Below are 12,995 nucleotides of genomic sequence, written 5' to 3'. Positions count from 1 at the left end.
CATCCTCATGCTTCTCCCCGCATGTGGAGCAGCGTGCCTTGTTGCCGCAGTGGGAGGCCGTATGTCCCAACCGCTTACAATTCTGGCAGTTCATGACCCGAGGTACAAACAACCGCACAGGAAGACGAAGTTTTCCCAGCTCGATGTATTGAGGAAGGGCAGATCCAGAAAAGGTCACCCGAAACGAGTCTGTGGGGGTAAAACTCTTTTTACCCTCGCTGAGCGATACTGACTTCATTCTATGAACGGCCAGTATCTTTACCGGAGGAAGCAAGGGGTTCTTGAATCGGCCAACCGCTTGCTTCTCCAGTATCTCGGGGTTCAGGCTCGCCTCAGTGACCACGCCTTCGATCTCCACATCAGAAGCTGGAATGTACACCCTATATTCCAGTGTGAAAAACTGGGAAACAGCAATTTCATTGGCCTGTTTCAGGTTAGCGACGGTCACACGAAGTTTGTTGTGCCTAACCTTCGTTATTTCGGTCACGGCAGAGAATCGCTTTGTCAGATCATCAGATATCTGAACAACATTCAAGGGTTTGTTTTTGGGCTGAAAATAGACAACCCATGGGCCAGTCGAGTCATTCGGGTAGGCCCGCAATCTGGTGCTTTTCTCATCCTGCCCATTGACAGACTGAGACGACGAACCAGGGATGACATCATCATTATTCTGAGATGAATGGTCATCCATGTCGTCTTCTGACAAAACATCCATTTTGTTCAACTAGTGGGAGCGCAAAACGCTCTCCCACTGAACGCACAGACACAATACACAGAAAACACTACAAACACAGAACTACAAAATGAAAATTTAACTAATGGAGGAGGAAAAGAAACAAAAAAAACAAAAACTTATCTGATAATTCTATACTTCTACCACCGAGCGTTATATGTGTAGGCGTTTACACAGATGGCTGGAACCCGAATAGAAATTTACATTAGCCCAACGTTTGATTTTGATGTCTACATCAGCATCGAAATCAAATGTATGCCTGATGTCAAACATTAGAAAACATTATGATTTAGTTGTATTTAAGCAACGTAACATGGTGTATACATCAGAAATATTGGAACAAAATTTTGCCATTCTAATGTCGGTCTGACGTCAAAAATTTCAATCTATTGACATTAGAACCAAACGTTTTAAGGATGTTTTCTGATGTACATTACGTTAGAACTAAACGTTGTTCGGATGTTTTTATATGTAAACGTTTTCTGATGTTTTCTAATGTAGATGTTTCCCGATGTTAGAACCAAACGTTTTCGGATGTTCTCGGATGTAAAAAACGTTAGAACTAAACGTTGTTTAAATGTTTTTACATGTAAATGTTTTCTGATGTTTTTTAATGTAGAAGTTTCCTGATGTTAGAACCAAACGTTTTTGGATGTTTTCGGATGTAAAAAACGTTAGAACTAAACGTTGTTCGGATGTTTTTATATGTAAATGTATTCTAATGTTTTCTTATGTAGATGTTTCCCGATGCTAGAACCAAACGTTTTTTGGATGTTTTCGGATGTACACAACGTTAGAACTAAACGTTGTTCGGATGTTTTCAATTGTACTTCCTGTTTGTTGTTCTCTGATGTTTTCAGATGTACAAAACGTTTAAAGTAAACGTTGTTTGAATGTTTTAAAATGTAGATGTTTACTTATGTTTTAAGTAGTATAACCACTAGAATCTTACTTTTCAAATGCTTTCAATTATATTTACAACACATTAGAATTAGTAACATAATCGTGTAAACACTACACACCATTGTTGTTAGATAACATCATAAAAATGCGTACATAACTGTCAATGCTGAAGCTCCCGTTTCCCACCAGTCAGTTAACTGACCTTAGCTAACCTAATGTCATTGCGGCAACTCTCTATGCGGCAGGGGAACTATGCCATTAGCGCGCTAAGAGTTATTAGACCACTGACATAGGCGCCAATTTGTAGGTGACGAGGCACTTGGTGACATTACAGCGAGCTTGACGATTGTTGCAGCATTTTTTAATCAAACTAACAGTTAAGGTGTGTAGTGTTTACAAGATCATGTTTCTAGCACTAATGCTTTGTACAATTGAAAGCATTGGAAAAGTTAATTCTCATGTTTTGCACAATCAGAAAACATAAAATTGTACAAAAAAAATCATCCATTCTGGTAGACTATCTCTTAAATGCATACAGAATAGCCATTGCGTAAGCTCCCGTTTCCCACCAGTCAGTTAACTGACCTTAGCTAACCTAATGTCATTGTGGTAACTCTCTATGCGGCAGGGGAACTATGCCATTAGCGCGCTAAGAGTTATTAGACCACTGACATAGGCGCCAATTTGTAGGTGACGAGGCACTAGGTGACGTTACAGCGAGCTTGACGATTGTTGTATCATTTTTGAACGAACTACCAGACAAAGATGCCTAGTATTTACATAATCAAGTTTCCAAATCTACAGGGCCACCCACATTAGATCCGGATCTGGCGCGATGCAGCAAAGTGACAGCTAAATATATTGTCTAACTATAAAATTTACGACAACGCAACGCAAGCAGATCTAATGTGGGTTACCCTTAAGGCCTGTGGAAGAGTGAAAACTGGTGGCCGCGTGAAACTTTAGGGAAATTCCCCAATAATTTGCAAAATTTAGCAAAACACAAATGCTCCGTCCATGTGTCGAACCACAAACGAAACTCGTCAGTTGGTGGGGATTGATGACTTCCTTGGTTGCTTTGGTGGTGTCATGCCTTCCTTCGAAAAGAAGCACAGCCGTGGATCCTGGCCCTTGAGTTGATGAGTCCAGGTCTAGGTGTTCAATTGCCTCCCTAGCGTAAGTGGTTGCCACTCGGTTGCAGAACATAGAACGATAGAAAATAAACAAGAAAACAAAGCCAAATTGAAGATTAATCCAGGGATTTTGCAATAAATATTTAGATGAGCTACCCTAATAAAAATTGTATGGTTAATTTGCTTAACGACGTGTTCTGGGTATCATCCAAACCATTTGTGGAATAATTCAATGATTTGGGTTATCGTTCGTTTATGGTTATTTTTTATTAGGGTAAGACTAGAGAATGCTAGAGAAACTGAAAGACTATCAAAGCAAACTATGCACCTAGATCCAAATCTTTTCAGAAAACTTATCAATACGCATAGTTTGAACCGATGTATAAACATCATGCAGACATTGTTGTCTTTGAAATGTCTACGAGCCAGGTAAAGGGCCGAACCCAATGACACCAGGACAGCGGCATAGCTGTATAGGGGTAAATGTACATTTTAAGGTTAGTTAGAAGAACTACTAGAACTTCAGGGTAGTTCCATAGAGGTAACTCTAAGACCACTGGGTCCCGAAGAAAATCATTATTATTTTTGGCTCACTCAGTACCAGAACAACGGTCCCAAGCAGTCCCAAGCTATTTCACTCACCCCTGCATGTTCTGCATGAATCCACACACCCCTGATGTTATCTGTCAAACTTTCATAGCGAATCAAAACAAACATAGTGTAGTAATAGAATTTCAACTAGAATAGGGTACGTTAATCGTTTGCTTGGGACCAATAGGCTACTAAAGTGGTGAGCCAATTTAAAATCGTTAGTTTCGTATTGATTGTTGGTAGTTCTATAAACATCAGAAAAATACCAGATTTAATTTAATTTAAGTTAATAATTATTCTGAAGACCTACAACTGAACAGAAATTCAAACGATGTCCTTTTGATATTCTTTGAATAGTTTAAATTGATCAGGTATTATTCTGAGAACCTACAACTGATCAATAAATCAATCGAAACTTTTCGGATATTACTACAAGAGATCAAAATAAGCAGGAATTGTTTTGAAGACCTACAACTGATCAGAAATTCAAATAAAGTAATTTAGAAAATATTCGAAGTGGTCAGGTTGATAAGGATTAGATATTTTTCGAAGAGGTCAAGTTGATCAGGAATTATTCTGAGGACCAACATCTGATAAAAAATCGAATTGAAGTCGTTTGAAAATTTCTTCAGAACGTAGAATAATCGGAAATTGTTATGAAGATCTTACTACACCGAAGGTCGTAGATCTTCAGAGAAACTAGCAGAACTTTAGGGAAATTAAAAAAAAAAACTTCAGAGAAGTTTTAAAAAACTGAAATCTTTAGAGAAATCAAAAGAAAATCAGGGAAGTTCGTAGATCTTCTGAGTAATTTACAGCACTACAGTAATGTTTGTCGTCGTTTCGAGAAATAATCACTACTTTATGGATGTTCACAGATCTTCAGGGAAGTTTGAAGATCTTCAGAGAAATTAACAGAACTACAGTGATGTTCGTAAATTTAAAGATAATTTTTTAGTTCCTAAGGGAAATTTATAGAACAGAATTTCAGAGAAGTTCGCAGAACTTTAGATAAACTCACAGAACTTCAGGGAAGATCACATAAATTTAAAGATCCTCGTACATCTAAGAGTTATTTTCAGTACTTCAGGGCAGTTCACAGAGCTTTAGGCAAATTGGCAGAACGTCAGGGAAAAATACTGAATTTCAGGGAAGATTGTTGATCCTCAGAGAAATTTGCAGAACTTAAAGGAGGTCTTCAGATAAATTTTTATTGCTTCAGAAAAAAATTGCAGAAATTCAGGAAAGTTTTGTAGACTTTTAGAGAAATTTTTAATATTTTAATGCTTCAGGGTAGTTCGAAGATCTTCAGAGAAATTCACAGACCTTCAGGGAGTACACAGAACTTCAGGGAAGTTCGAAGATCGTCTAAGTAATTTGCAGATTTTTAGGAAAATTTAACATAACTTTTACTTAACTTTAACTAAACTTTAACATAACCTTAACTTAATTTTAACTGAAATTTATTATAATTTAAATTTTAACATAACTTTAACCTAACATCAACTAACCATATCTTTAACTTCACTTTAGCTTTAACATAAATTTAACTAAACTTTAACATAACCTTAACGTAATTTTAACTTAAATTTAACATAACTTTAATCTAACATTAACTGAACTTTAACTTAACTTAAGCATTAACATAACTCTAAATTAATTTTAACATAACTTTAACTTAATTTTAACTTAGCTTTCACATAACTTTACCTTGAACATTACTTCAACTTTAACTTCCCGAAAAAAAAATTACAGTGAAATTTTCAGTGGAAACGCATTTCTAACATTCATATTTATTGTCGACAATAAAAAAGATTGTTATAATGTTGTACTCTTCCGAAAACGGCAAAACTGCTACCTAGCTGTACAATGAATGTACATAATAAAATGTTGTTACAATGATTTTTATCGTATTTTTCATTTATTTTATTGTTAACATGATTCGATCATGAACAATAATGAACAACTCAATTACAATAAAAATAAATCTGATTGAAGCATGCAGACTATGAGAGGGTCAGCAACACTGCCAATGTAACTAAGATAGGCGCTGCTCGTATGGCTCTGGCTTTGACAGTTCGTTTGGCTCAAAATCAGGCAGTCCGCGTCCGCTCATATCTTATCCTAGACCCTCTCTAAAGCTTAATGGAGACCTTTTCCGTGCAGTCAACCCTAATAAAAATTGTATGGTTAATTTGCTTAACGACGTGTTCTGGGTATCATCCAAACCATTTGTGAAATAGTTCAATGATTTGGGTTATCGTTCGTTTATGGTTATTTTTTATTAGGGAATAATCATACAATAATAATAAAAAAACTCCACCACTTGAAGATGTCAGAAAGGAACTCTCAGGTGGAAGCATATTTCATGGGCGATTCTCTCCAGTCGAATGCATTAACTTATCAACGGCGCTCAACCCCCAAGGAGACGTGACCTAGGGATATCGAGCGCAGGGGAGTTGGCCTGTATTTCTCACAAGTTCCGGATCGAATCTCGATCCATAACCAGTAAAAAAAAGGACCACCCATAACAGACATGCCACCCCCTTCCCTTCCCGGGGCAATGTTTTATTTTTTCGATTTATTTTTAAAATCGATAATGTAGATCTGTCAAGCCAACACATACACTCTAAAGTACACTGTTATTTTTTTAATCAATAAATTCGCCAACCAACAGTAAAATAACAATAATATATTATGTTATTGAAAAAAAAATTATATGGGAAAATCACGAAAATTTCATTGTTAAGATACTTAACAACCCCCCTTTTTTATTGTAAATTTTCCATTTACCATGAAATTTACTGTTTTGTACAACATAAATCAAGGTAAATTTATTGTAGACGTAACAATATAAATCATTGTTAAAACAATAATTTTCGTCTTATTGTTACATTGTTTTTTAATGTATTTTTGTTGTTATTTTTTTTCGGGTTAACTTGAGCATAACATAACATAACTTTAACTTATCTGTAACATAACTTTAAGATAACGTTAACGTTAACTTAACTTAACTTAGCATTAACTTTAACTTAGCGTTAACTTAACTTTAACTTATCTTTAACTTAATCTTAACTTAACTTTAATTTAACTTTATCATAACTTAACCTTAACTTTAACTCATCTTTAACTTAACTTTAACTTCTCTTTAACTAAACTTAACCTTTTTTTACTTAACTTTAACATAACATTAATTTAATTTTAACTTAACTTTAACATAACTTTAACATAACTTTAACATAACTTTAACATAACTTTAACCTAACATTAACTTAACTTTAAATTAACTTTAGCATTTATATAACTCTCACATAATTTTGACATAACTTTAACTTAATTTTAACTTAGCTTTCGCATAGCTTAACCTTGAACATTACTTTAATTTTAAAATCATTTTAATTTTAACTTCACTCTAACGTAATTTTAACTTTACTTTAACTTAACTTTAACAAACTTTAACTTATTTTTAACTTTAACATAACTTTAACCAAATTTTAACTTAACTTAAACGTTGTTGTTAACTAAATTTTAACTTAAATTTAACATAACTTTAATTTAACTTTAATGTAATATTAACTTAACACATCTTTAACTTGACTTTAACTTTATAATAACTTTAACTTAACTTTAACATAACTTTAACTTAACTTGAACTAAACTTTAACATAACCTTAAATTAATTTTAACTTAAATTTAACAGAACTTTAACCTAACATTAACTTAACTTTAATTAACTTTAAATTTTATCTTAAATTTAAAATAAGTTTACCATTAACATAACTTGAACTTAACTATAACCTAACATGAACTAAACAGATCTTTAACTTAACTTAAACTTTATAATAACTTTAACTTATCATTAACATAACTTTAACTTAACTTGAACTAAAGTTTAACAAAACCTTAAATTAATTTTGACTTAAATTTAACATAACTTTAACCTAACATTAACTGAACTATAACTTAACTTTAAATTTAATCTTAAATTTAAAATAAATTTAACATTAACATAACTTGAACTTAACCTAACATAAACTTAACATATCTCTAACTTAACTTTAATTAAACTTTAACATAACCTTTACGTAATTTTAACTTAAATTCAACATATCTTTATCCTAACATTAACTGAACTTTAACTTAACTTAAGCATAAACATAACTCTAATTTAATTTTGACATAACTTTAACTTAATTTTAACTTAGCTTTCACCTAACTTTACCTTGAACATTACGTTAACTTCAAAATTATTTTAACTTTAACTTTAACTTAAACTTAACTTTAAGTTAACTTATACTTAACATAACATAACATAACGTTAACTTAACTTTAACGTAACTTTAACTTAACGTTAATTTAACTTCAACTTAACTTTAACTTACCTATCACAGAACTTTAACTTTAGTTTAACATAACTTTAACTTTAAAATAACTTAAACTTAACTTTAACAAAAAATTAACTTTAAAATAACTTAAACTTAACTTTAACTTTAAAATAACTTTAACTTAACAATCTTTGTACAATTTCACTGGTTCAGATCAATCACGGAGTGCAACTATCGATACGTGCAGTCAGACTAAGCTAAGCTAAGCTAAGCTAAAATAACTTTAACTTAACAATAACTTAAACTTAACTTTAACTTTACTTTAACATAATATTAGCAAAACTTTAACTTAAATTTAATCAAATATAACATAAATTTAATTTATTTTTTGCTTAACTTTACCTTACCTATAACATAACTTTAAATAAAGATTAACATAACATTAACTAAGCTCTAACATAACTTTAACTTTAAAATTACTTTAACTTAACTTTGACACAACTTTAACGTAACTTTAACTTATCTTTAACATTAATTTAACTTTACTTTACTATAAAATAACTTGAACTTAACTTTAAATTTAAAATAACTAAAACTTAACTTTAACTTTAAAATAACTTTAACTTAACCTAAACTTTACTTGAACCTAACTTTAACAAAACTTTAACCTAAATTTTACCAAATCTAACATAAATTTAATTTCTTTTTAGCATAACTTTAATTTTAAGATAGCTTTAACTTACCTATAACACAACTTTAACTTAATTTTAACATAACTTTAACTTTAAAATTACTTTAACATACCTTTAACATAACTTCAACTTAACTTTAACTTACCTTCAGCATAACTTTAACTTAACTTAAACTTTAAAATAACTTAAACTTAACTTTAACTCTAAAATAATCTAGACTTAACTTTAACTTAAAAATAACTTAAACTTTACTTTAACTTTAAATTAACTTAAACTTAACGTTAACTTTACTTGAATATAATTTTAGCAAAACCTAAATTTTACCAAATTTAACATAAATTTAATTTATTTTTAGCATAACTTTAACTTTAAGATAGCATTAACTTACGTATAACACAAATTTAACTTAAGTTTAACATAACTTTAACTTAGCTTTAACTTACCTTTAACATAACTTTAACTTACCTCTAACAAAACTTTCACTTACCTTTAAATTACCTTTAAATTAACTTTAACATCCCGCATAAACAATAACCATAAGAAGCGCCTAACCACCAATTCGGGATATCATCCCAACTTTATGCGGTATGGTCGTACCATCTATGACATCGTTAGTGTATGGTATCCGTTTATTAGGGATAACTTTAACTTAAGTTTAACAAAACTTTATCTTTCCTTTAAAATAACTATAACATAACTTTTTCTCTTACATAACTTTAACTTAACTTTAAACTTACTTTAACATAAATTTCACAAAACTTTAAATTAACTTTAACTCTACCTTAACATAAGTTAAACTTAATTATAACTTAACTTTAACTTTAACATAACTTGAACTTTATTTTAACAAACTCTTATCTTAATTTTAGCTCTCATTTAATTTTAGCTTAACTTTAACATAACTTTTACTTTAACATAACTTTAACTTAAACATAACTTTAACTTTAAAATAACTTTAACTTTAACTTCAAAATAACTTTAACTTTAACATCACTTTTAAACTTAATGAATGATTCAAAAAAACTTAACATTATCATAAAATCAACTTAACTTTAACTTTATAATAACTTTAATTTTAACATAACTTATACTTTAGTTTGAATAAACCTTAACATAACATAATTGAACTAAACATGAACTTAAATTGTGCTCAACTTTAACTCAATTTTAACTTAACTTGAACGTTACTTTAATTTTAAATTAATTATAACTTAACATTATCATAACTTTAAATTTAACATAACTTTAACCTAACTTTAACTTAACTTTAACTAAACTACAACATAACCTTAACTTAATCTTTACTTAACTTGAAATTTTAACTTAAATTTAACATAAATTTAACTTAACTTTAACCTAACATATACTTAACATATCTTTAACTTAACTTTAGCTCTAACTAAACTTTAACATAACCTCAACGTAATTTTAACTTAAATTTAACATAACTTTAACCTAACATTAACTGAAGCTTAACTTAACTTAAGCATAAACATAACTCTAACTTAATTTTAACATAACTTAATTTTAACTTCGCATTCACATAGCTTAAACTTAACTTTAACTTTAACATAACATAACTTTAAATTAACTTTAACTTATCTTTAAGATAACTTTAACATAACGTTAACATAACTTAACTTTAACTTAACTTGAACATAACTTTAACTTTAACACAACTTTAATTTTAAATTAATGATAACTTAACATTATCATAACTTTAACTTAACTTTAACATAAATTTAATTTAAATTTAACGTTAACATAACTTATAACTAAATTTGAATAAACTTCTACTTAACATAATTTTAACTTACCGTTAACTTTAACTTAACGTTAACTTAACTTCAACATAACTTTAACTTAACTTTATCTTACACATAACTTTAACTTTACTTTATCTTAACTTAAACATAACTTTAACTTAACTTAAACGTAACCTTAACTTAACTCTAACTTACCTTTAACGTAACTTTAAATAAATTTTAACTTTTACTTTAACATAAGTTTATCTTACCATCAACATAACTTTTACTTTAACATAATTTTAACTTAAATTTAGTTGTTACATACTTAATTTAACTTAACTTTAAATTTTACTTAACTATAATAAAACTTTAACTTAAACATAAACATCGGGATCCGGTATCGGAATGCGTTACATCAGTAAGGATGCTTAACTCAGCCGGATTCCTCCTGCGGATCAATTTTGGAAAATAGTTACATCAAAATTGATCCGTTGGAGGAATCCGGATGAGTTAATCATCCTTGTTGATGCTTTGCATCAGTCAATTAAATCCGCCGGATTCCTCCAGCGGATCAATTTTTGGAAAAAAAAAATACATCAAAATTGATCCGCTGGAGGAATCCGGATGAGTTAAACATCCTTACAATAAGGATGCTTAACTCAGCCAGATTCCTCCAGCGGATCAATTTAAAAAAAAAAATAATTACACTTAATAACAAATTGTTCAATACTTACCTCTATTCCCGAACACCTCCGGAATTATTGGAAGCAGGCGGCTGAAAAAAAAAACAATTACAAAATAATCAAAATTTTGGATCTGTTTGTTAGAATTTGTAATTATTTTTCAAAATTGATCCGCTGGAGGAATCCGGATGAGTTAAACATCCTTGTTGATGCGTTGCATCAGCAAGGATGCTTAACTCAGCCGGATTCCTCCAGCGGATCAATTTTGGAAAATAGTAACATCAAAATTGATCCGTTGGAGGAATCCGGATGAGTTAATCATCCTTGTTGATGCTTTGCATCAGTCAATGAAATCCGTCGGATTCCTCCAGCGGATCAATTTTTGGAAAAAAGTTACATCAAAATTGATCCGCTGGAGGAATCCGGATGAGTTAAACATCCTTTTTGATGCGTTGCATCAGTAAGGATGCTTAACTCAGTCAGATTCCTCCAGCGGATCAATTTTTAAAAATAATTACACTTAATAAAAACTGTTTAACACCTACCTCTATTCAATTTCCGTACACGTCCCAATCCGGAATTATTGGAAGCAGCCGGCTGAAAAAAAAAATACAAATTAATCAAAATTTTGGATGTTTGTTAGAATTTGTCATTATTTTTCAAAATTGATCCGCTGGAGGAATCCTGATGAGTTAAACATCCTTGTTGATGCGTTGCATCAGCAAGGATGCTTATCTCAACCGGATCAATTTTTGAAAATAATTACATCATGAGAAATCCGGATGAGAAATTACAAATAATAACACTAAATATAACAAATATTTGAATACTTACTGTTAAAGTTGCTACTTTCCTTCGCGGCTCGGGTGAAGGAATTTGCGGTGCGCTCCGTGCACTCAGCCATCTTGTCTAGTTTGTTTATAAACAAACCAGACAAGATGGCTGAGCGCACGACAAAAAAAAACACACCAATTTAAAAACGTCAGTCTTTAAGTCGCCCAATGTCAAATGACGTCACTTTGTCGCCGGCACTTTGTGTGTAAAGCCCTACAGTAAAAGTATGGACGTCTGTCAAAAGTTGTTCCAATCGAACCGTCAAAATGCACCGCTTTGCTCGATTGGAACAGCTTTTTTCAGTTTTGTGGTGTCAGTCGTCCATACTTTTACTGTAGGGCTTTATTCGTGTGGGGTGCTGTATTCGTACACGGTAAGAAAAAAGTACCCAACGGCCAGTTCACTTTTACCTACTTTTGACTAGTTTGTCTCCTTTTCTCCTTCTAATGTTGTCAAAAACGGAGGAGCAAAACCACCCAACAGGGGTAGTAAGTGTGTTCGTATACACGGATGCGGTATACACGCTAACTTGAAAGTACTCATTAATGAGTAAAAAAAGACCCATTTTGAAGAAAAGTGGTTTAACTCATTGATGATTAAACAATTTTACCCATTAATGAGTATCTGTTACCCATTAATGATTAACAATTACTCATTAATGGGTAACAGATACTCATTAATGGGTAAAAATTTTACTCATTTAATGAGTTAAGCCACTTTTCTTCAAAATGGGTCTTTTTCAACCATTAATAGGTACTTTCAAGTTAGCGTGTACAGCACACTATACACTGTGACTGGCAAGCACCCATTAATGGGTGAAAAAGTACCCATTTCGAAGTAAACTAGGTAAACTCATAAAATGGGTAAAACGTCTTTACCCAATAATGGGTAAAGAGCTTGTACGTCAATTCATCGGGTATTTTTTACCCATTTTCAGAAATGAAAAGATTTAGAAAATGGGTAAAAAGTATACATTTTCGATAATTGAGCTATTTAGAAATTAATTTTAATTTGATTTTTCGCATATTTCATTGAAATGGCGGAAACATTAGCATTAATAACTTGTTTTTTATTTATTTCGATAATAATAACTTGGCATCCACTGTCCCTGCTGTGCAATGTGTTGCTTTTGTCGGACGTTTCTTCATGTCATCCCTTCCTGGAACACTTTGTTCACGGCCACTTCCTTGTGGATCTGAAATTAACAATAAAAATCATTAAATTTTATCTGAATTTCATAATGTACACCACCTAGATATATTTCAAATAAATACTTACATTTCAATACTCATTTTACTAGGCATAGATGGCATAGAAAATCAATTTTTAAGCCCTCGTAATATGCTTTGTGTT

At 31.2% G+C, this 12,995-nt stretch overlaps 1 protein-coding gene and 1 long non-coding RNA gene across 7 annotated transcripts in view; one reads left to right on the top strand and one right to left on the bottom strand.

The window, feature by feature from the left end:
• The window catches only part of LOC135701756 (choline/ethanolamine kinase), a 69,774-nt gene that overhangs the window by 6,613 nt on the left and 50,166 nt on the right, over positions 1-12,995 (top strand). The window lies entirely within an intron of this gene.
• LOC135701777 (uncharacterized) lies at positions 1,355-11,780 on the bottom strand. The gene is made up of 4 exons (XR_010517662.1): positions 11,643-11,780; positions 11,354-11,405; positions 10,860-10,900; positions 1,355-2,826 (listed from the first exon to the last, which is right to left on the bottom strand). It is a non-coding gene; the product is annotated as an uncharacterized LOC135701777 (long non-coding RNA).

This window comes from Ochlerotatus camptorhynchus, unplaced genomic scaffold (genome assembly GCF_037179485.1).
Source record: "Ochlerotatus camptorhynchus isolate MF236.1 unplaced genomic scaffold, CSIRO-AGI_Acam_v1.1 ptg000176l, whole genome shotgun sequence".
Lineage (NCBI taxonomy): Eukaryota > Metazoa > Arthropoda > Insecta > Diptera > Culicidae > Ochlerotatus > Ochlerotatus camptorhynchus.
Note: the sequence above shows the minus strand (reverse complement) of the source record. Positions and strands in the feature narration are given on the sequence as shown.